This window comes from Drosophila eugracilis, unplaced genomic scaffold, assembly GCF_018153835.1.
Source record: "Drosophila eugracilis isolate 14026-0451.02 unplaced genomic scaffold, ASM1815383v1 contig_90, whole genome shotgun sequence".
Classification (NCBI taxonomy): domain Eukaryota; kingdom Metazoa; phylum Arthropoda; class Insecta; order Diptera; family Drosophilidae; genus Drosophila; species Drosophila eugracilis.
The window spans coordinates 10,220,539-10,245,494 of NW_024573812.1; the positions used below are offsets into that span (position 1 = coordinate 10,220,539).

The 24,956-nt window shown below is 40.8% G+C and overlaps 1 protein-coding gene across 1 annotated transcript in view; it reads right to left on the reverse strand.

Moving 5' to 3' along the window:
- Window positions 1-24,956, reverse strand: part of LOC108111928 (midnolin homolog) — an 86,876-nt gene that overhangs the window by 25,153 nt on the left and 36,767 nt on the right. Inside the window, 1 exon segment of the mRNA XM_017221570.2 lies at window positions 24,279-24,329. The gene's annotated coding sequence lies outside the window, so the exon portion shown is untranslated.

Here is a 24,956-nt window from a genome sequence, read left to right on the forward strand (position 1 = left end):
AGCGAACAATGGCGACGAATTGCCGAAAACCAAAAACGCCGTCGAGATTGCAGCAATAAAAAATTAATAAATTTCTCTTGTCGAAAAAAACAGAAAAGAGTAAAAATAGTAAAAGAAAAACCAACCCACGCGCAGCTTCAATTATTTAAACCGGGAAGCAATTACCGTTATGTCGTCGAAAAGCCATCAAGATATTCATCCATTCATATGGGCACACTGGGCACACATACAGTGCGTTACATAAACATAATTTTAGTTTAATTGTTACATTGTTTGTTAAGTGATGATTAAGGTGTATTAGGGCGAAAAGGTTTCTTTTTGAATCATCTTTTTGTTATAAGAGTAAAGATAAGATATGAGTTAAATTATCATTAAAAGTTGATAGTATTGTTTCTTTAATGTACTCCATAAAAATATATTTATTTAATAATTTACTTATGTACCGCACTGTGCCTGCTTATGCACTTCCAATTAATAAGAGCGAGAGCGACTAAGTGCACACACAGCAGCCGCGGAGCAAGGGAGACGGCCTGACTGCTGCGGGAAGAAATCAAGCGTGGGCGGGCGAGGATAAATATAAAAAAACTTTCATTGGCCGCCTTCAATCAGAATAATGAACAGCTACAAAATCTGCAATCAGCGTAAGAGTAAGCCGGGCTCGTTGTTGTTTCTGAGATGAATAACCTCGCAAATTGTGATCGTTTTATAGTGAGCCAGCAGTTGCAGTTTTTTATCTGATGGGAGATCCCTGTGGTTGCATAATTTAAACGGGAATTAAAAGCGGGCTTATATGTTATTTCAAATGCCTAATATGCATATCAGCTGGGGTGATTTTGTGTAGTTTGTCACAGAGAAAAATGGTATATAAAACATACTATCAGCCTTTAATTTTTATAATTAAAACAAAAAACTCAAAGTCCTACAAGCAAAAAAGCTAAAAGCTAAAAAAGTTTAAGGCGGTTTTATAGCCAAATCTTACACTTCATATACTTAATATTCTTCAATAGGCTTTATATTCCGAAACATGAAAAATTGTGAGTTTAAATTGCTCTTTTTCTTGCTGTGCATTTATTTATATTTTCCTAAGAAGCGTGGGTTTCTCAGCGGCAAGCCTTTGATGCATTTGTCGTAGGTGTCGCCTGCCTAAGGTTTACCTTAAGGTTTAGGGCTTTCGGTTTTAAGCCAGAGATCAAGAGACCTTAGCCACGCCTGCGATTTAGTGGCAACAGATTTCCGCTCATTTTCGCGGCCGATTAAGTGTTGGCAAATGAAGAAGACTAATGTTAAGTGCGAGACATTTTTGTCGGGCAATTAGTGGAGCTCTTGTTGCACTAACTCTCGGCGTTGTTGTTACTATTTAGCTGGGATGCTACGCTGACAGTTAAATAATAGAAACGTGCCAAGTTGCAACTGCTGCTGGTTGCAATTGTTGTTGCTAGTTGTTGTTCCTAGTTGCTGTTGCTGTTGCTGCTGCTGTGCCGCCAAGCACGTAACTCAATAATGCGCACATTCTAACAGCCAGAACAACAACAACAATTAAGCTAACAATGTACCACACGCTAACGTCGAGTGAGACGGAGATAGCGTGGAAGTAAAAGTTGTTGTTAGTGTCGACTCGACATAATGAAAATCGTCTGCCCTCCTTTCTTAGCCCCTCCGCCATCCCCCTTGGGAAATTGTCTAATGAAAAGCTGCTGTCGACACAAACGAAGCGTGGAAAAGAAGTGCAAAAAAAGAGCACTAGGAATTGCGATTGCATCGTTTTCTTTTTTTGTTCGTTTTTGGAGGACTCCGGGGATGCGGGGTCGGGGTAAGTGGTATCGATTAAGCCTTAAACTTGATGCATCGTATGTGTTTGTGTGTTGTCAGCGTTTTAGTGGACAGCTGTGATGGAAAGGCTTTCATCAATTTGACGTTCTTCTGGGAAAACGACAACGAAGACGAAGGCTTTAATAAGCCAACAAACACATTGTCTTTGCACTTAAAGGGATCCAAAGGAGTTAAACCTTAAAAAAAGCTATTAATTATATAGCTATATTTTATTTTCTAAGGTTAAAAATAAACATAAAGCAACCGGTTATGGTCTTTACGGTATCTTTTAAGCCCAACCCTAAGTATTATTAAAATAACTAAACATTTCTTGACCAAAACGAATCTCTTCTTTCGTTTAACCAAATCCCCTTGTTAGCCAAACTCTGAGTTAGCATTTGATATGCCCTAAATTATTCCAGCCACAGCGATGGCTTCGCCCCAAAAAATTGTTGGCTGCCAATTGATAATGGCCCAGAAAAAAGAAATCCGCATAGAAGGCCAAAAGTATTAAGAGGTCGTGCTGGAATTGCCGCTGTGTCAGCTGCCAAGTGTTAATTACATGGCTGGCACTTCAATTGCCAATTTTGCCAAGCCGCTCCCAGTAAAGTTTTGTAGCCTGATCTAGCATGCAGCAAGCACCAAGAAGTTGCAACCAGACCAAAGCCTGTCTTGGCCATCATAATAGAATAGAGAAATTATTATTTTTGCCAAAGCGAAATTGGCTTTTTTTATTCCGCACATATTTAAGCCAGATTTCTTTCCATGTCGCCATGTCGCTGACTTATGTCCATGTTTTTCCATTTCGGCTAAACTTCTCCAGCGGCAATGAATTATAGAACATTACGAGGCAAGTTCCATTTAACTGCAGAGACAGCAAATTACGGTTGGCCCACCAGGGAAGTGTGGCAGCGGGCAGGGAAGTCGGTGGAGGGGGCAAGGTGGCTAGAGATTTGCTTGGGTTATTTGTGGCAAAGTTGCAATTTTCCAGGGAACTTCTACGGTGCGATGTCTTCGGCGTATGCAAACAAGCTTGGTTTGCGGGGGAGAGGCCACTGGCAATTCGCAACATGCAACTTGGCTTAGAGGTGAGTGAGCGGGTTCGTTGCACCCACTCGTTGGGAAACCATATTGGTGGGGGCATTATTCCTCCGCAATAAGTTGCCAGATGAGTAGGAAGTGGCAGTCTTCTTCTGCCTGCTTCTGCGGACGATAAATTGATTGATTTATGACAGGGATCCTCTGCTTTCAGATCGTTCTATGGATCACTTTTAAAGTTTTTATACTCTTGGTGGTATCATCATCAGGATATCATTATAAGCTGGTCACTTAGTTGGTTTTAATAAGACTATGCCAATTTAGGCAACTTTTGTTTATTAATATGTCCTAAAACTATGCCTTTAAATCATAGATATCTTTCAAATTATATTCTTATTATTGATTAAAGTGAAAAATAACAGTAAGAATTCCTTATATATAGCTTATTAATGGAATAATACTTGAAAGTTTCTTGAGAAGATTGCCTTCTACTGTAGAAGACCATTTCCCAGTCCCAAAAGAGCATTCCTAACTTCGGTCATCCCTAAGAAACCGCCATTCCTGTTCCCCTTGAGCTGGTCATGGTTTTATTGTGCTTTTTTTTTGGCGTTGTACTTCTTGTTGCTTTTAATTATGGGCGTTGCAACGGGTAAGAGAGTTCTCTTCTCTGGCCGCAAGCCATTAGCAATTTTAATTTATTTATGTATGCGACCAACTAACTCCGACTCCGACTCCAACTTCGACTCGAACTTGAGCCCACAGTGCCAGTTGAGTTAGAGTCTGGGCTGGAGACTGAGTTCCGAGGAGTCGAAGTTCTTGCACCAACTGCTCGTCATGTCTCGGAACGAATGCTGGCATAAATTAATTTCAAATGCACACAAAACATGGTCTAGAACACAAGTTGGCTAACAACCGAGACACACACACCGCCCCTCAGCTGTTGATTTTAATTACGATTTACATTGCATTATCATCATCGGCGTGTGATTATCGGGCACAGATTGTTGCTCCGATCGCGTAACATAACGAATTTCATGCACTTGACCCTCAAGCGGCTACCCTCGGTTAACGTTTTTTTCTTTTGAAAATTTTGGATATTTTTTTTGGCAAATCATCGAACATAAATGGGGAGAGAAACTGTGCAAATATTACGCATTCGCTTAATTATAGCGTAAAACGTGATGAAAGTGAAAAATCCACAACAAAAAGTTATTTAACTTTGGCTAATATCGTCAGTTTGCAGCTTCTTCGGTTTAGCGGCAAACAAAGATTGGGTTTGTTTGCCCCGCTTGACCAAAAACAAAAAAAAAAAAAACAGAAAAATAGACTCTTTCAACCTTGGCTAGAGCTCTTAGCTTTATGTTCTTACCAAACGTGGGATAAGCCGATAATTATCTTGGCGATCATTATCATGATCATTTGAGATATATGGTTATAACGCTCCGTTCTGGCCATGGGCTTTTATTAGCCAATTTACATATTGATTGCATTGGCTCAAACACTCAGTCACGACGAATAGTAAATATGTTTATTTGGCCAATCAATTTGTTATTTATGCACAGGCATCATCTGTCAAATAATGCGGACACGTGCTGCATTCTTTTCCAGTCAATCATCCATTTTCCCAACTTTCCCCAGTGAAGTATTTTTCCTTTGTTTTCTCACACACACACACACTCACACTCTGAAAACGAATTTTTTTTCGAACCACAATCAATTATAATATTGAATGCTCAATCTCGACTGCACTTCCTTGACAGAGAGCTCTGACCACGCCCCCTCGACTCACGCCCCAAACGTGCAATTGAAATGTCCATTAACTGGCTGGCGATAAAAATCAACGGGAAAAGAGAAACTTACTCATAGTATATTGGGGGGGAATACTTTATGAACCATTAAGCCAGCTAGAAGTCGGGCTTCCACATCGCAGAACCTAGCTTCAGATGACTTCACTGACCTTGGCGATCTTCTAAATAATAATGATCGCCTTCAACTTGATCCGACATGAGCCGCAGCTTAAAATATATGTATATATATATCTCTGAATGATGCCTGATGGTATTTTTGGATTTTGTATCTTCGATTTATGGCGTATTTCATGGTTGTCCTAAAATGTTGACACACATTCTACATGCCGAAAACAAGTTTTAATTATTGGTTTTTATGTTGTAGATTTAAGTGAGAAAGAAGCGGTAATTGATTTTTAAGAAGATTGCTTGGTAGATTCTAACTCCGATTTATTGTTTAAATATTTGTGCTAAAAGTTCTAAAAGTGATCATAAATTTCCAGAAATATTAATTAATTTACTGGACATTTTTATGGATTTATTTGTCATAAAAAAACATATTTAAATCCAATCAAAAGTTTATTACATTATTACTTTATATTAAACACATATCTTTTCAGTTATTATTGATTAACATCTCTTACTTAGACCATTAAACTTGTTAGAATGGAAATTGCGATGACTTCATTGACCTTGCCGGCCTTCCGATACCTCATGATCATGCCTTGACATTGGCCCAAGCTAGACCCTAACCCCATCCCTCCCCCTGACAGCTAAAATCTCCAACTCCAAAGTTATTTTATTGTTTAATAGTTACATCAATCCGGCAGAGTTACTTGGCAATTGAGGCTCTGCCTCGGTGTGTGCTGGCAATTAAGCACCAAGTGCTGGGAAGACAATTACCGATTAAGATTGCCTGGCAGAAACATGTTTGGCTTTTGTTCTTGATGCTGTGCTAAGATATTCGTCTTCATCGTTTTGTTTATATTTATTTATTTTTAGACATGCGCTGGACAACCACAAGATGAGACACCAAAGTCCCACCTGAGCTGGCTGCATGATTAACTATTTGCACATCAATGATGAAAATCGCCTGTTTGTGGCTGCTTAAAAGGTAATTAATTAATTAAACATAACTTTATACTTGGGGTTTGTGGGGTAGGAAGTACTTTGGTTATTAAATTTGGGTGGATTAAGAATTATTTTGTTTGCTAAAGAAGTGTTCCCCCCAAAGAGGTGATTTATAGTCCTTGATCATTCATGTTCTTGTTTAATAGGTAGATGAGTAAGTTATATCTTAATTGCCGTAAAAGAATTTCCAATTTAATACATTTTTGAAACCTTAATTGCCATCAGTTTAGCCTCTGCCTGTCCTTAATAGTTCTAAAGTGCTTAATTACTTGGTTAATTATTCATTTAAACTAATTAAATTTGTTTTACTCTAACTCTATAAATGACAAATGTGTATTTAGTCGAGTTAATTTCACCTCAAACCAGATTGTCATCACATAATTAATTAGTGTTTTATTGTATAGAAATTGCAATTTCTATGGCTTTTCTATCGTCGAATGGCGGAAGAGTTATTCGGGCCCACTCTCTTTTGCTCTTTGACCCGTTAGCCATAATTGAGCGTAATAACCAAAAGTTAAGCTGGAATGCTGGTTATTATTGCCTGTTTGTGTGGTTTGGCCCCATCTTTGACATTAACCCTCAACAGCAACAGCAGCAGAAACCCACTTCCTACCCCCCAATCCCAATCCCAATCCCAATCCCAATCCCGATCCGCATAACTCTCTCACGTCGCGAGCCGCAAATAAAACGTACGAAAAATTTAATTCAATTTAATAAGCGAATATGTTGCGTGCCATGGATGCAGAGACATATCTAGGCTCTTCCATGTGAGCGTGAGTATCTGTGTAATGCGACGCATTCGTGCATGCCCCACCTCAACCTTCTTGGCTGAAAGCCGCCTCTGTTAACCTCAACCGCCCCTTTCTCTTAAGTTTACACAGTGAGAAGGCTTAGATAAAAGCTTAAGATACATTTTTCCTTATCTAATCTTAAGTCCTGTTTATTTTGCTTAATCGATATGGGGAATGACTATAAATTATTATATTATTATTATTATTATTACAAAAAATATCATTTGAACTTAATCTTTTGACCCACTAGAAACTTAACCTAATTTCTCTCTCTGTACTCATGCGTGCTTGTAAGTGTTTTTGGCCTGCAGGAAGAGCCACGAGCATTCGGGCCAAAAGAAGTATGGCCTAATGGGAGTACTCGAGAGTGCAGGGGATTTGGGGGAGGGGTCACGTTAGGTTACTCGGAGGAGTCCAAGCTGGCTTTGTGTGTTGGCCAAATGTGAAAATAATCGTAAAAGGCAATTAGCGCAAAATAGCTTTGACACTCATTCAGTCAGTTGGCCATGTAGGTTACCCCGCTTTGCCGCCTTCAAATCGCTCGCTCTGGTTTTGCTTTTGTTTTTGTGTTTTTGTATGTGCTTCTTTTCGGTCAATTTGCCTTGATTTAGTATTTTGTTTTATTAATCAGATGTGGGTCAGGCTGACAGAGTACAGTGGGCATTCAGAGTTGAGAATTTTCTTGGTTTTATATTAACTACCAAGAAGTGAAAAGCTCTTTCTGGTAGAGATTTTTGTAAAATAAAAGTTAGTAACTTGAATTTTAAGCAAGTTCATGGTTAAAAATTGATGACTTATTCTGCCCTTTTGGTTAGACTTTTGGCTGGTACAAAGCTCGTTGCCTGGCAGGCAAATCCATTTTCCCCTCAATGGACTTGACTCCCCAATTTGCTCTTCGGCGGATCTTTTGCATATTTCAGGTGAGCCCAATATGCGGCATATTACATGGCTCGAACGAGCTGGCTTTGCTGATTTCAGTTGGCTGACAGACACCAGGGCGATTTTGATTGTGCGGCAACTTGAACCTGAGTCATGCGCTATATGGGCAGCCGTAGATCTAGTGCTTGTGTTGTTGTTGTTGCTGGTGGTGGTGGTGGCTTGGGGCGGCTGCTGGGGCTCGGGCACCTTCAACAGTGTCATAGTCATGCAACAAAATTGGGTCTGTTCCGTTTTGTGGGTTCGTGTGTTGCACAGCACACCTGGGCAGGCCAAAAGCAAAGCACACACACGAGAAGCCAAATCAGAAAAAAGCCGAAAAAACATCAGTAAACTGAAACAAAAACTGGCTGGCAATGACATGGTCGATGGCAGAGCCTGGATAACCGATTACTCAATCCCCAATCCCCGCACCCTTGCACCAATAACAACAACAAAGGCTTATAAAAATTGATAGCGTCCGGTGAATGATTTCGAATTTTGTTTACTTTTTTTACAGATTTTTGTGTTTTTTTTTTGCGCTATTGATTTTGATTTTGATTTTTATTGAAATGTTTTCGTTGTTCTCCGTTATTGCTGCTGCGGCTGTTGTCGGGCTGCTATATTGACATATTTATGGCTGCTGCCATACGGATCGGCCGAGCATAGCCACCCCGAAAAAATTGCATTTGAATGCATAGCATAAATCACGAGGTGCGGTTCCCCAAACTTGAACACACCTTTTAACACATTTTTTTTTTTTTTTTTGGTTTTTGTTAAGCATTTTTCGGTTTTATTTTGGTAATGAATGGATGTCAAGAACCTTAGTCCTGACCAGGCTTAAATAAATTAAACAAAAATGCTGCAGGCAACCTCAATTAATTATAAAGAAGCAGGAAGAAAATAAAAACCAAAATCGACAACTTCTTGGCCCGGATTTTACATATAAATCAATGGCAATGTCACAGTGTCGAGTGCTTGGGCAAAATGTAAAATATTACCAAGCCAGGCTTGACAATTCACGCGAAAATAGCAAAAATAAAAACCAACGTATGTTTCAGCCAAGCGTGGACCAGCGAATTTACGTTTTTAGCCATAAATTTCCAACACATACACCCACCTGGGCGCAGCTTGTTTATGGCCAGCCAAACGGTTGGCAAATAATGAAAATGTTTTCCATTTCGATAGCCAATTTCCGCAATTTCTAAACGCCACTGCAGTCGTTACAGCCTCTACCTTCTGCGAAATTATTGAAATTGACTGCTCAAATGTGTCGCGCAGGTCGCGTTTTTTTCGTTCCGAGCCATTTCCATTTCGCTTTATTCCCGTTTGTGGTCTAAAGTGGCGGACATTGGAGTCTCAGGGGGTGGGCTGAAACTTTAAATGGCTTTAGTTTTCGGTAAGCCAATAATGGGAAATAGTCAGAAAAAGTTAAGAGTGGTTATATATTGTAAAGGTTACTTAAAGAGGGTAACATTTATGAAAAATTTATTCATTTCAAAATTATTTTACAGTTTTAAGGGAACATTTTGGTATCATAACAAAAAGTTGAATGTAATTGGGAAGGATGCGACCTACCTTGTCTTTCCACCAAACTAAACGTCCGAACTTCCTCATAAATTCTAAAACAAAAAACCTCTCAGCAGTCTTCCCTCCCTTGTAACTTAATAAGCGTTACATATGTAACAAGTCAGGCAGACATTAAATAAAAATTCAAAACTGCAGGCCAACACAGAGACTAGAAAGCCTAAAAAGCCGCAAAGACAGCGGGAAAAGGGAGGGCCATCATAGCCAACAGAGCAACAGAGAAGACTGATATTGGGTAGAAAAATGGCCGGCAGGCTTGTGAAATTTCTTAGTTGTCTGGCGTTGTGTTGGTATTGTTATTGCCATCGTCTGCTGTTGTTGTTGCCGTCTGCAGCTAAATTGAACAATGCCACTCAAAAAGTTAAAGTTCTGTGGGTCAGTAGAATTTTCTCAGGCCGCAATCAGCGCAAAGCCCAGGCAAGCGGGCCAGAGACATGGACACAGGCCAACGGAGTTGACTACGCATGCGCAGATGCCAGGCCGCGGATCTCGAAGAAGCTGGGGAGGAGAGCCAAGTATAAGGAGAAGAAGAACACTCATTCTAGCTAGCTGGACGGAGCCCAGAGTGTGTGAGTATGTGAGTGTGTGTGTGTGCCACTAATGAAACCATAAAAATCAACCGCAGACCGAGAAGAGCAAAGATGAGCAGAAATCTTCAACTTACAACCCGTATGAGTAATACACTTAGGAAAATAAGTAAGAGCTTAGTTAAAGGTTCATAGATTACAATTTTATACATATCAAATCTTATTAAATCCAAAAGAAGAAGAGGTTTTCATAATATTTTTACAATATGCATAACAATATTACAATTTAAATGTCGATAAATAACATCAGTGAGACTTTCCCCGCAGTGTATATCTGTTATTAACGTGTTTTTAGCTATGCCTACAGCCTCAGATCGGGTCAGAACGTATGTATATATGGGTAATTTGAGTGCGGGACTAGTCCAGGGCTTAATGCTGACCGCAAAATGGCCTGCACGAGTTGGAGTTGCATGCAAATAATTACCAAAAGGAAACACAACCAGAAACTGAAACAGAAACAGATGAGGGCAAAACATCTTCACATGATGTGTGTGTCTACGGTCTACTGTCTACTCTCTGCTGACGGGTTTTTACTGGGAGTGGAGCTCAGATTGAATATTTCCTGCGTGCCCATCAAGTGAAATCCGTCAAAATCATCTGGCTCTGTGCTGTTGACACAGGTAATTAGGCTTAATTACAGCATGAGAACTATGCTCCGTTGACAGCGAGCCAAAAGTTTGAATAGGAAAAAACAGTGTGTGAGCGACCTCCTACAAAGATTTTGGGTTGAAAATGGGGGGTCACGACGGAAGCTTTAAGTGTCCCCCCACATAAAACGAGGCTAATATGCGTATTTATGATACACACACTCCACACACAGTCAACACTTTCACACAACGGCCACGGCCATAACGTGTCATCATTTTCACTTTTTTTTCACATATTTATTTCCTTTTTTTCTTTTTTTTTTGATTTTTATTGTTTGCTTGCTGGGTGCTGTCACCGTTCTGTGGGTTAACTTTTCCTTTCTTTGGCTGGATTTTATGTTTTCATTTGGCCCGGGCCCTCATGACACAATTTTGTTGCAGTTGCCGCCTGAAATTTATCTTACTTACTGGAGTTCCCTTTCTTTCGGTTTCTTCTCTTACTTGAAAGTTATCCGGCCTTGAAGGGCTATTGAGATTTTTAAAACAAATATTATTTCATATTTTTAAAAAAGTATCTTTAAGATATTCTCTTAACATTTGCTAATTTAATAGTTTAAAATATTCTTTGACAAATGTTGAATTTACGGTTTTCTAGGTAAGAAATATGGATTTTCTTTACTACAATTTTGATTTTTGTTGCTTAAAATAAATGCACAAATTAAATTCGTCATCTACTGACTGGCTTTGCTTGCCAAACTATTCTTCTTGGCCATTTTCAAGGGCATTCCTGTACGTTTTTCTTTGTCGCCAGAAGGAATTATCATTGGTGCCAAGAGGATCTGGCAAATCTGCAGTCTGTGTCTGGGCCGTTGCCTCTTGATGCGAAATTCCTCATGCCATTATGTGTTGGGTGCCTTTATTTTGTGTTTCTTTTTTTTTATTTATTTATTTTCTGTTTTATTTTTTCGCCCATTGCCTTTGCCACATCAATGGATAATTTACAAGTCACGTGTGTGTATGAAATTGAAACAAAATGCGCATAAATTTTGTAACGAAGCGAACGTCAAGGCAAGTCCACGGACAGGGATCTGCGACTACATCTCCTCGGGCATCTGTCTCACCACATACTCTACTATATATACGAATTCCCCGACCTAGCTCCGTCCTCATACTGGCTTCTCTGGCTGAGGGGCTTGTCTTGGGTACAGGCATTTAATATTAATGAGTTATAGCACATATAGCCTGGTCTATATGTTTGACGATGCGTTCATTGCTGTTGCCCCGTTCTTGTGGTTGTCTTATTTTTTTTCGTTTTTTGTTTTTTGGTTTTTGCCCATTTTGCAGATGTTGCGGTGTTGCTGTCGTGTCTAGTCCTTTTGGTCCGTTGAGAGTTGCATTTAGTCAGGGCTCTGCACTGCATGTTCAAGTGGCAAGAGCAACAGCAATAGCAACAGCAACAAGAACAAAGAACAACAACATCAACCATCAACTGACTGACTAACTTGGCCATTAAAGGATGTCCATGTCTTGGCTCTGTTGCTCGCTGCAGGCCTCCCGATTCGTTCCGTTTCGATTTCTATTTGGTTTATTAATGCAGATACATTTATGGATGCCAGGGCATCCACACCCTGGAGCAGAATGCTCTCGCACGCATTTTAACCAAGTCATTTCCGTGACATACTTCGTGCCACTTCAACTTTTACTCTTTTTGCTGCTGCTCTGGTCAGCCAGTGTGTTGCTCTGGTTCTGGTTTTGTTGTTGCTGCCGTTGTTCTACTTGATCACAGCCCCGAGCTGCGGATGACATTAACCCCGACTCTCGCATTTATAACACGAAATCAAGCTGCAGAATCTATAAACTCAATTAGACCAAAAAGGACCCCCCAGGGCAGTCGAAAACAAACACATCCGATTGGATAAACAGGGGGAAGTTAATGGAGTTTTTAAGTCTGTATTTTTGTATGTGATACTCGGTTTTAGGGTAAAGTCAGAGGGGCTTTTCATTTCCTTACATGACTTCCCATTTTCAGTTTCATTTTTCCAATCATAAACTTGATATTGATTTTTGCTTTCGTGAAAGAGGATATCAGTTTTGTATGGTTGGCCAAAAGATCATTTATTTTAGTTCATAATCTTAGATATTTGTTTCGTCTTTCATAAGGCAGCTTTGCCTTTACCCAAGTGTATAATTTCAATTTGAATATCAAAAATAAATTGAATATCTCGACTGGCTTACGATAAACATTATCAAACTAATTTTGGGCTGGAATTTCAACAATCTCAACCACTCGAGCAACCCTCTGGTAAACCTTCCATAATTCCGACCAATGCCAAGCCACTCCCCCACCATCGCCCCAATCGCCACCACTGACAACTTGCAGACATGTCATGCAGGCACTGTCGCAGTTGCTGTTGTAGTTGCAGTTTTAGCCTCATGGCTAAAAGTTGCCTGGTACGCCGCAGGTTTGTCAAACTGAAACTCAAACTCAGCCCGACGACTGCTGCAGTGTGCAGCAAGCCGCTCAAGTCCAACTGCAGCTCAGCAGTTTGTCAGCCAGTCAGGCTGACTGTCCGGCAATCTGACAGTCAGACAAAACGGACAAACGGACAGACAGTCAGGCAGTCGTCAGACATTCAGACAATCCGACGGACGGACAAAGTCTCCGCTGCCATGTGGCAACGATAAGCGACAGGCAGCGACCGCAGCAGAGACGTAATTGACACAATTTGAATTTATATATTTTCAATGCGACAAAATGCCGGCAAGGTGACTAAGCCCCGAACGATCCGAATCGGAACGATACGAACGATCCTGCCCCGGCCGAGCCTCTTTGTGCACGGAGAAAAATTGTGGAGCCTAGAGGCTATATTTTGACGGATTAATTATTAAATACAATAATATCCTTAAAAAGATGAGAAATTTTTATATTTAATGTTTATAAGACATTTATAATTTACTAAAAAAAAGTTAAAGTAACTTTAAAGTTTATGTTTCAGTGCCTGTTATTGGCCTGTCCTTGGGGGCTGTTGCGACCCATTAATCATCCATTGGCCAAAAAGGGTGTGTGTGTCGTGTTGCTTTTGTTTTAGGCCAAGTGCTGTTACCAAGCACACACACACACACATATATCGCTTAAGTAATTAGCCCGGCCAAAAACAAATTGAAACTGCAAAGCCTTTCTCTTTGCAGCATCCACAAACAATGAGGAAGTAAATGAACCGAAACTAAAAGCCAAAAATCTAAAGATGAGCCAAAGGGCAGTGTGTCAGATAGAGTCATAGATACGGCTATCGATACGGATGCGGCGTGAAACATTAGTGTTGTAAGTTAATTTTTCCATTTCATCTTTTTTTGTTTGTCTTTTTTCTGGGCTAAACAATTGAAATGTAACGCCAAGACGTGAGGCAAGTAAAAGGCGGCAACGCAGAATAGAAAGGTGTTAAATTGGCAAGTCTCGGTTAGTGGGCGTGTGCTTCTTTTTTTTGTGGAGATTGAGATAGGTAGGGCGAGATGGGGTTAAAGAGAAAGATTGCCAAGGAAAGGGAGTTGGGAGGCGTGACACTAGCCGACAGAGAAAACGTTTTCCCAAAGGTCATTCACTCGTGGTCAAGTTCTTTGGCCTAGCAAAGATATCGATGTTTTCGAGTTCCCTCGTTTGGCTTAACTGCATTTCTGATCTATCTGTCTGTCAATCTATATGTCTTTATGAATTTGTTTTCGTTTCATATTTCTACTGAACATTAAAATATATTCTTCTGACTCCGTATGACACTTGACTTTTGTTTGTTTTTATGGCTTTCTATTTTTCTTGTCTGTCAATCTATTTTCCCATACTGAAATGATTTGTTGTTGCAACAATCAGAAGTGCTTTCGTAAAGTTTTAATTGATTTAATATATTTTGAAAAGAGTTTTTTGTCTGTTTGTACTTCCTCATCAGTTTATTCAATTTCAAATGAAGCTCTTGATTTGGTTTATTTGCCTTTGATTAATTTAATTGATATTTTGCTACTCGTTCAGCTTGTTTTTCCCTGTTTTTTAATTAATGTAAAACTCTGTTTTGTGTAAACTTTTTTGTCCACCCTTTGGATGCTTATTCAACTTTTAGCATTTCATTTTAGCCGTCAACTAGTTTTTACTCTTTTCCGCGAGGATTAATTTACAACAAAAGGATTATTTAATTGGCACTTAATTCCTTCTTAAACAAAACGCGTTTATTTTGAAGCGTTTTAAATGATATATTTATTTAAAGCTTTGCTTTTGTTTGATTTTGCTGTATTTATCGGTTTTTATTTTGTTTGAGATTTAATAATCCGTACAGGAAAGAGATTTTTACCAAGCTTTCTAATAAATTTATTCCGAATTTAATATTTACTTAAAGAAGGTTTTTATTTAAGTTTTTTTCTTTATTTTTATCCAATTACATTCATATTTTTAATTGGCTTCGTTTTATGCTTAAGCTTAAGCTTGCTCAGTCTTTTATTTTGAAAACTTCTTAGTAAATTCAATTATTTAGGGATTAAGGAAATACAGAAATAAATATCGTTTCATTCCTCCACCGATTTACAACGCCCACTCTATGGCTTTAATCCCACTGCCCTATTATCCACTCCCACATATATTGTGTGTTTCAGTTTTATGCAATTTTTTTGTAATCTTCGATTGTTATTTATGCGCATTTTAAGCTTGTTATTTTTTAATCACACACCCACGTTTTTTACATGCTGCTGCTGCTGCTGCTGTAGGTTCGTGGCATCCCCCTGCATGGCTATCACCCCCTTATTTTATATAGAAAAAATGACTCCCCAGACTGGCCAGCAATTTTGCCATTGTTGTGCGAATTTTTAATGAATATCTCTTCAACACGTTGCACTATTTAAATCGTCGGTCTATCATTGTTGTTTTGGGTTTGTCGGCCTGCTATATACTCACTCGTATATATTAATCAATGTTGGTTCGATCTCCGTTCGACCCAGTTAACAATTAAAAGTATGACAGGTATGTTTGATGTTTCCGCTGTTGCAGGCATAATTAAAAATTAATATTTAATATCGGAACGAGCGGCTGCCGCTGCGCTGCGGCTTGGGGCGTTGCCCCTTGACTATTTCATTTAGCTAAGCCCTGGCCTAATTATAGCCTCCGAAATCCGACTCCCCGCGCTTGATTAATGAACCGCAATTGAATTAGGCCCTCTGTTTTTCTATTATTTTTTATTTTCCCCTCCTAACCGTTTACTGGGTCAATTCGGATTGAGTCAAGTTCGCTGGGCCTGTCAATTCGATTCCCAACAACTGAGCTCTTTAGCATATAAATCGAGAAACTCCTTAGTCAATCAGTGGTTCGTTCGCTTCCCCACAGCCACCGCCGGCTGATTGTAATAAAGACATGGCAATCGAGCTGCAACGCCCGCGCCATGTCAGCGATGTCAACGTTTTTGACGTCTCTAAAAACCAATCAACTCTCAAACTAAATCAAAAATCATAAAATATTCGAGAGGAGGCCGAGAGGTGGCTAAGGGGAGTGGAGTGAAGAGATGCCTTCAGTGCACACACATGAGGCGTAGGAAGCCAACTGCAGCTGACAACATGAGGAGGAGTTTCGCAGTATATCGATGGGAGATGGAGATGGAGCCGTAGTCCATAGCAGTCCCTGCCGTTCCTGCCGTTACTGCCGTGCCGCCCCCCGGCTCCAGTGCCTTTTATAAATAAAATTTGCATAAATTTAATAAACCCTCGCCTCGTCTACGTTTCGGCCACAAAAGGCTGGCAACTCAACTCAACTCAACTCAACTGAACTCATCTCCTCTGCGCTCAGCGCACTTGTTAGGGGGCCAAAGGAGATTTTGTGATTTACCGATATAAGCCAAACCGTTGAAGCGGTTTGTCTCACAAACAAAACAAACGAAGAGCCAAAAGGAAAATCTTAGGAAATATACAAAAAACCAAAAACAAACTAAAGTTACAGAGAGAAAAAGAAACGCCGTTGTCTCACCCAGAGACCCATAAATAACCGAATCCAAAGTCAGTGGCACAAATAATGATGTGACATGGGTCCCGGCCAGGCCAGGGAAAATGTTAGTGGAGCCAGGGACCTGGCCGAAAGCAATCTCCACGCAGGCTCAGTGGCATCATCATTTCTGCACGCATAAATCGATTGCAGCTTGTTAGTTGGGCCCAATGACAATGGTCAACCAATGGTCCGAATCCCAAGTGGCCGGAGAATGTGGCTCCTTTGCATATGGAAAGATGAATGATGAATGCTCTTTCCATCTAAGTGCAGGCACTTCCTGGTTTCGGCCAAACTGGCAGCCACACAAATTAATGTCAAAGTCAAAATGAAAATGGCATTTGGCAAGCGCAACGTGTAAGTTGCAAGTTGCAACTTGCTAGCTGCTAGCTGCTAGCTGCTAGTTGCCAACTTGCGGCTCACAAATCGCGCCATAAATTTCAGCCACCGTGGCTGTAAAAGAAGGCAAAAATGACAGAAATGCGTTTATTGACCAAATGTGCAGCGGACTCATCGATTACGAGGCCAATACTTGCCTTGACCATAGCGCATGCGTTGCGGCCGCTTGTTGCCTTTTGGGAAAAAACAGCAACGCACCGGCGGCGGCACTCGTGTCGTATACGTAATATGTTACCTATGCTATGCTTGGCATTTGTTGTTGTTATTGTTACTGTTGCGTGTGCCATACACAAATATATCGCCAGCAATTTATTTATAAACATTTTCCCCGAGCTAAATGTCACCAATGCGAAGAAGCAGCAGCTGGAGTTTGTGTAAGTTTAAGCCACCAGTGATGATTGAGTTAACAAGAAGGAGTTAAAGCTAGGCTTAGCTATTGATATTTTATGTATTTTACAGGCTTTGGAAAAGCTTTTAGCTAGAAATATATAAAATAAGTTAGGTAACTCCTCCTTTTTATCATAGTAATCTAAACTTTAACTTTATTAGCTTTTATCATAATTTTTATACTCGTAATTCAAACTTTAACTTTATTAGCTTTTTTACTGCTTTATCTCACCAAATTCAGGTAATACCCTAAGACGTTAAGAAGCTAAGAGATTTTCCCTTAGACATCCCTGACTCTCCTATAAATAATTTTCCCTCAATTATCTGTCCAAAATTGTAGCTGCCTTTCCACCGAAAATTTCCCCGTAAATCATTAAAAAATTCTTAAAGTATCTTCTCTTTAGTCAGGCCTAATCACATTCTAGCCATTTGGTGGTTGCTGTTTGCGGCTGTCTGTTTTAGCCAGCATTGCCGGCACTTGGCCAAAAACGGGTATCTCTTAGCCATGCCAATCCGCGGGCCCCATGTCCAAACTATTTCTGTGACTGCCAAGCGCTAAATGTGTGTTACTTCCGAGCAATGTCGTGAGTCGCAGCCTCAGACACAGGCGAACATGTGACAGGGAACACGGCAGGGGCGGTGCATAAGAGGAGGTTGACTGCCGCCAGGGGGGTTGGGGCACAGCCAGCAGGCGAATCTAATGCATGATTTATAGTAAAATATTTATTTTTACTGTTAAGTATATGCCGCAAACAGTGCAGTGAGAGAATTAATGATAGGTTTTAGATTTCTATGTAGGAAATGTTGCAAATTATGTAAGATATGTAAAGAAATTGCACGGAAATAATAATTTGTCACGATTATTATCTTAAGATTTGCACATATTATACAATATCCTGATGAAAAATAATACGAAATGATGAGTTAACATGATGAATTATGAAAAATCTTTAACTGGGTAAATAATTTCATCGAAAACATATGAAGATTTGAAGAACCTTTTAAGTTTCGTCCTCAAGAATCACCCTTAGATACTTTTATGAGCATAAATTATTTCTTTCAGTGTTCCTTGGCATAAGTTGTCGCATCTCTTGGGGTGGGTGAGCAGCCACATACGGACTTGGGGTCTTGGAATGGGACTCGGAATGGGACTGGGACAGGTTGCCGCTGCCACAGATGCTGCTGCTGCTCCTCTGCTTCTAGTGCTGTCATTGTTTGTGGCCTTATCAGTGTGCATGCAAAGGAAAGAAGACCCAGATGAAGTCTAACTGTTATTCCTGGCTGAAGATGGCAGCTTGTTAGCTGGGGGATTCTCGCTAATGTCACTCATACGACACGTTGCACAGAGGCAAAAGGCAGCAGCACAGCAGCAGCACAGCAAGTGGCAAGCTGGCAAGCTACGTCGACAGATAAAATATGAATGTCAACCGTTGGCGCATATAAATCAGAATGCTATCAGCTGATGACCCCATTCAGAGCAAAGAGCGAACCAAAGCTTTTCAATAAAGCGTGTCAAGCATAAATCATTCAAGATATCGTCTCAATCAGCTAAAGGGAGAGAGTGGCTGGCTGCTAGGAGAATTAAGCCAGAAAACCCCTTGACAAGCGGGCCAACAATAAGCGATAACCATCAGCGCCATTGATTTTGCATTGAGGTTTTGGCCATGTCCTCTCCTCTGCTCTGCTCTGCTCTGGTTATGGTCTCAAAACAAAAGTGTCATAAATCTTTTAGCCAAGAAGCTCGACACACTGGAACGAATCTGAAGAGTTTTTCGTGGCAAGTGCATTGTGGTGGCCCTGTGACAAAGGGATACTAATGCACGTAATACGTGCCACTTCAATGGTTGGCAATTTTGCTCAAAAACCGGGCCAGAAAGCAAGTTTGAGTGCCAAGACGTGAGCCGGCCACAAAGAACGATGAGAAATCCGCTGCCAAAAGATCCTCAATCAGGGAAGGCCAACCCTTTTCCGAAATTGATTAACTCTCTGCCACATACGACAAGCAACTTCCTGCCCCATCCATTTAAGCAAAAAAAACCCTTTTTAATCAAAACAACCAGCAATCACCTTTGCAGCGTAACCAAAAGCTCAAATGAAGATTAATGACAAACAACAAATTGCGCTCAATGTCGCATTAATTGAGGCAATGAGCGCATGAATAAATTCATGAATTTACACGCCGGGCCAGGCCAAGCCAAAAACCAAAAACCGAAAAAAATAAACAATGACAAGGCGCCAACTTCTAAGCCACAAAAATGCGCTTTGAGCCAAGGTTGCTTACATATTTCCAACGGGCTGATTGCGTGATAAAGAGGCTGTGCAAAGGCGATGAAGATCGTCAAGAATTACTTAAATGATTTTAAAGTTTATTTTTAAAAATGTTTTATTTATGTTGAAAGTAATTAGCATCGTTAAATGCTAATGGCGATGCAGTGCAGGTTTTTTAATCACAAACAAAAACAAGGTTTTTGGCTTCCAAACTCACTTAAGACTAATTGGCAGACGAATGGGTTAAGCTGTTTCTACACTATTTAACTGGCCAAGAAAGTGTTTTCTTAGGTAACTTTTATTTATTTAATCGCATTGAAAAAAGGGAATTCGAAAAGTAATATCTCGACATGCCTTGCAATGGCTTAAGATTGATTTTTATAACTTAAAAGTTGAACAACGTGTTCAATTTTTTTACACGCCACATTTGTTTTCAACCAAAGTCCATTTTGTAATATCTCACTTATGGTCAAAAGTCGCCTAACTTAACACTTGCTAGTCAACAAATATGTGTATTTACTGCCCTGCCCCACTACCAATTTCTTGGCGCGTGTTGCCAGGCTTTTGGCCCACATCAAGTGTGGCCAAAAAACATATAGGCTGACGGTTTAAAACTATCCATCCGAACAATCGGTTCGGGGCAAGCCACACATAACACTGGCAACACAGTAACACACCCAATTTGGCTTTCGGGCCTTTGACGCTGTCTATTAGCCGGGTTATGAGCAAATTACGGGAGCGCCGCAGCCATAACCAATGCCATGCCCCACAGAAATCCACGGCGGAAAAAGGCTAATTGCACCACAAACACACGTTGCGATTGGTGGTAGAGGTGGTGGTGGTGGTGGTGGTGCTGGTGCCGCACTCTGTGGTTCGGTGGAGCGGCGGCCTACGCAGCCTGCGGCCGTTGTTTAATATGCAACAAATCAACGCGCCAATTGTGGCGTAAAATATTTACATTGCCCCCCGCCGCGGGCTTATTTCGGACCCCAGCCCACTACGCCCCTGTGCCGGCAGCTGTCGGCCTTTAAAGCCCATGAGCTTTGCTATAAAGCTTCCTCTTTTCATATATAGATTGGTAATATTATCTTTAATCTTTTGGTTATATTCATCTTAAACTCTTTTCCTGCCTTTAATCACAATTTTTTCTTTATTCATTTCAAATCTGTCTTAGAAAGTTAACCAGAACTAAAGCAGTAAATCCCTGTACTAATTAGCAGTAAAGTTGGTTTTCTATCGCACTAAAATAATTCAATTCAAATTGATATTGATATACAAGAGCACAATAAGAAACTGAGGCAGGAAAGTAACAACTATTTATACCCTCTATAAACTCCTTATCTCCCCTGGAGTTTGGCCACTTTTCAACGGGTAATCACCTAGCCTGCTACCACTAATCCCGCTGCCCTCTTAACTGTTTGATTTTGTTTATTGCGTTTAATTTGCGCATTGTTTGTGTGCCTTTTGGGGATAATTGCAGGCATCAATTGCAGCAGCAGCAGCAGCAGCAGCAGTAGTAGTAGCGCCCACTCAGACGGACAGCGGGGCAATCAAATTGCCAGTGGACAGCGGCAATCAGATTGCCACAGACACCCACATGTACCACTGAGCCACTGCTGAACCACTGAACCGCTGGAAAAATTTGCAAAAACCACAAACTGTTCCGTTTGGCTTTCATTAAGTTTTCAGCTGTTTTTTTTTTGGGTTTTTCGTTTTGGCAGCTCCATAATCAACGTCTATTTCGAAGTAGCCCCCCTAACACCACCACTAGTATTTGCTTTTGTCTGCTGTTTTATTTTCCGATGCTTCCAATGTATGTTTGCATTTCTCGGCGGTGTTGTGTCGGTGTGTCATTAATCTCCAACATAGAACCAATCAAACAGCAACGCCAAAATGCGAAAACACCGAAATGATGCCCCGCTGTTATTGATGATGTGTTGATTAGGTTCTGACAAACCAATAGCGGTCATGTGAACAACAATCAAAGTACAAAATTTCACTTTGAACTCGAGCCGCTGTTGCTGGCGGCGGGGAGGTGGGGAGCGCACCTAAAACCCCCTGCTGTGTGGGTGGAACTTGGTTGGGCCTATCTGGACGCCACTGCAATCCATGTGTGCGGTCATAGGCAAGATTTGGGTCACGTTTGCCAGCTTATGTTGGCAACAAAAATAAAAAAAAAATCACAAAATAAAGGAACACCCTAAGCCGAAGTCATGCAAACCAGCGTGTGTCTAATGAATTGCCACCCATGTGTGGCTGCAGTCTTGGTTTTCTAACCTTTTTTAAGCATTTTTTAGCAGCGGAAAAGTCTTGGTCAAGATTTGTGGTCGCTGCAGTTACGCCAAAGAGCTGCCACCGGTGCAAGAATAACGCCGGCTGTCTGTCAATTGCTCGATATTTATGGAACATAAATCCAACCTGAAGGGTCATTCGCTAATTGGGGTTTTTCGTTTATGGGGAGAGGCTTTTATGGTCGGCTTGGCTTAGAAATGAGTCAGTCGGTGTCGTATTTCAAACGAAACCTCCATTACAATCTTCCTTCTTACAGCCATTAGCAGATTGCCCGAGCTTTTTTATGCCTTTTCTTCGGTTTTATTTTCCATTGCAGGGGATCGTCAATGGTCTATGGGTAGTTCTTCAAAGGTTAAGTATTTAATTAGCATATGTTTACCTGTTGTTTAATGACATAACTTAGTTTTCTTTTTAATTGCAAAATTTGAACTTCTTAAATAATACCAGTCCGACCTTCCACACGTCAGTGAATCTCAAACCATCACCAACCTTTTATTTCAATGAACTCGCACATAATGACTTCCCCCTAATATACAAATCAAATGCAATTATGTCCGAATTCCAATTTGGGGGGAACTTCCGTAACAGCCCTCGCTGCGGCCAGTGCCCTTCCAACAGCCAGTTAAGTAATAAAAAAACTATAAAAAAAAAACCAAACAAAAACTAACGAAGAAAGATCTTTGCATTTATAATTTCATGCCAGAATTCCTCGATAAATTGATATATATGTGTATATGCTGGTGGTTAACTTCACTGCCTGACTTGCTGCCCGACCATGGCCAGGGCCACGCCCCCTTTCGGCCCACCGAGAGCCCGGCTAATGGCCTGGCCAATTGTCGCAAATTAGTGGAGGCCAGCCCAACACGCACACACACACACACACATTGTGAAGATATACACACAGAGTAGAGTAGAGGGTGAAGAGGGAGAGGGAACATACATGCAAACCCAAACAGGTGAAGTGGAGTCAAGACAAGACAACTGGAGTCAAGACAAACACCTAAAGCCAATCCACATGAGCACCCAACCTAACGGTACTCCGGCAAACAGAAGATGGCCAAGAGGAAGAAGGCTAAGATGCCGGAGACCGAAGACCGGCGATCAGCGACCGAAGACCGGCGACCGGCGACCGGAGAGAAAGAACAGCTATAAAGAAGTTTACTGCTACAATTGGCAAATTGAAAATTACTCGCTGGTGGCAGCAGTGGCGGCGATGGCGGCGGCGTTGGAGTCTTGAGCTGAGAGCTGAAGCTGAAGCCCAAGCCATAGCTGATGTTCAAGTTGAAGTTGACTGGGCCAAGGGGAAGCTTCAGACTGAAAGACCCTGAGCGGGCCTAAAGCTAAGGCTCCACCATCAACCACTACTTTGCTTCAAACTCCACCACATCCCCGGCGATGCGTTCGTCTGGCCAGATAAGCTGACATCCACAACGTGCCACAGACGATGATGCATTTGCCAAGGTACTCGCAACTAGTTGCTGCCCCAGCCGCTGGAGTCGCGCCACGCCAGACATAGACGTTTCAATTTCAAACGAGAAAACTTGCATTAACCGACTTTGGAACTTTGAGATACTCTAATTTGTAAAGAACAAAAAATTAATTAGTTTACAAACGTAGAATTATAAAATTAAAATATAATTTCTTATAATTCTAAAGTCTGAAGTATTAATAAAGCTAACCAATCTCTCATAATCTATCAATCTCAACATTTTACTAGGTGAATGACATTTTATATTAATTTTCAGTTCTTTTTAATGTTATTAGATTTTTAATCCAAGTCTAAGAGGTCCTTTGAAAGGCAAATCAGCCTTAAAAATAAATAGAAAATTTTTTTAAAAAATATTAAGCCTATTTCCTAACTCCTAAATATATATTTTTCCAACTAGATGCACAGATAACTTTTCCATTTTCACGATACCCTTCCCCGCCATAACTGAAAGGTATTCTTAAAAAGCAACAAAACGGTTTTGGCCGGGCCAATCTGGCAGGCAGACATTTTAATGAAGCCGCCGTCAGGCAGCATTTGAGGCGGCCACTCATGGTTGTCTGGCGAGTAACGGTGCCAAGTCCATGGGTCTACATTTCTATATATCCACGCACCGGCGTCTGAAAGGCCGAAACGAATGACTTAAGCGACAAACTTGATGAGCTTAGCCAGTGCGTACGATTACCTAAGTTTTTTAGATTTGCCTCTTATACTAATTAACCCTTAGAACGTCCTAGAGAAAATAGGGCCGAAAATGTCACTTTCAACTTTCGCTACCAGTTTTCCCTGCCGCCACCAAATCAAACTTGACCCAATTCTCCGGGGAAACACCCACACAGCGTTTTTCAAGAGACGCGTTCTCTATAATTAAAAAGCAAGCAAACGAAACGAAATGAAATGTTAGCTTCAAAGTCCACTTGATTTGGGATCCACGCACTTGATTGGCAGTGCCACACTGAAAGAGAGAACTGGGCCCAGTCTGTTTAGGCGTTAATTGCGGGTTCTGGCAAATTACAGACTTTGGCCAACAGACCAGAAACATGAAATGCACTTTCTCTTTGCCCCAGCGAAAAGTGAGTGAGTTAAAATGGATTGTTTTCCAAGACTGGATTGGATTGAATTGGATTCGATTGGGGACTTCAGTCTTGAGACTTGAAGACTTGCGATGTGCGAGGGCGTAATGCCAAAATCGATGGCAGCTGCTGCTTACCTTTTGTTTAGTCTTCTAATTGCTCCCGAAGATCGCCGATCACATTACCAACTGCAAAAAAGAGAGGAAAACACATGAGTAAGCAAAAGAGAAATGCAAATTAGTTTATGAAAATACTTAAGCAGACAATGAACTCCTCGGTTCGATTCCTTTTATGGACTCCCAACTCTTGAAAAATCTCGAAAACTACCTTTGCCGTCAGCTACAAATTGACATTGTTTCTGTGTTTACTTTGAAGTCGCACACATTCATTGGCATTGGGTGGTAACAACATGTGTTACCCAGTTGTTCTGTAAGTGACTTTGATTTCGATTTGATTTATTGCCTGCAATTGTCGCTTACAAAGAGCAGAAAAGTGAAAACTTTTCGCTTCGGTTTTGTGTTCACTTTTGCTTTCGAAACTTTCAATTTGGTGACTTAATTTCTGTACAGCCAGCCACAGGGCTAATGAAATCGAACTGCCGCTTAACAATGGCAATAGCCGTGCTTTTATTGTCAAAATAAAGCTTTGCCAAAGAAATTATCAAGTGCAGTTTGCGGCTGTGGCACTTTTACTTTCAGTGTCGTGGAAGTGCTAACAAACGAACAACGAACCCAAAACAATTTTCACTTGAGTGAGTAATGCCCATTTTCCTTTTAGCATCGGCTAATGAGCCGAAAAACGCTTTACAAACCGAT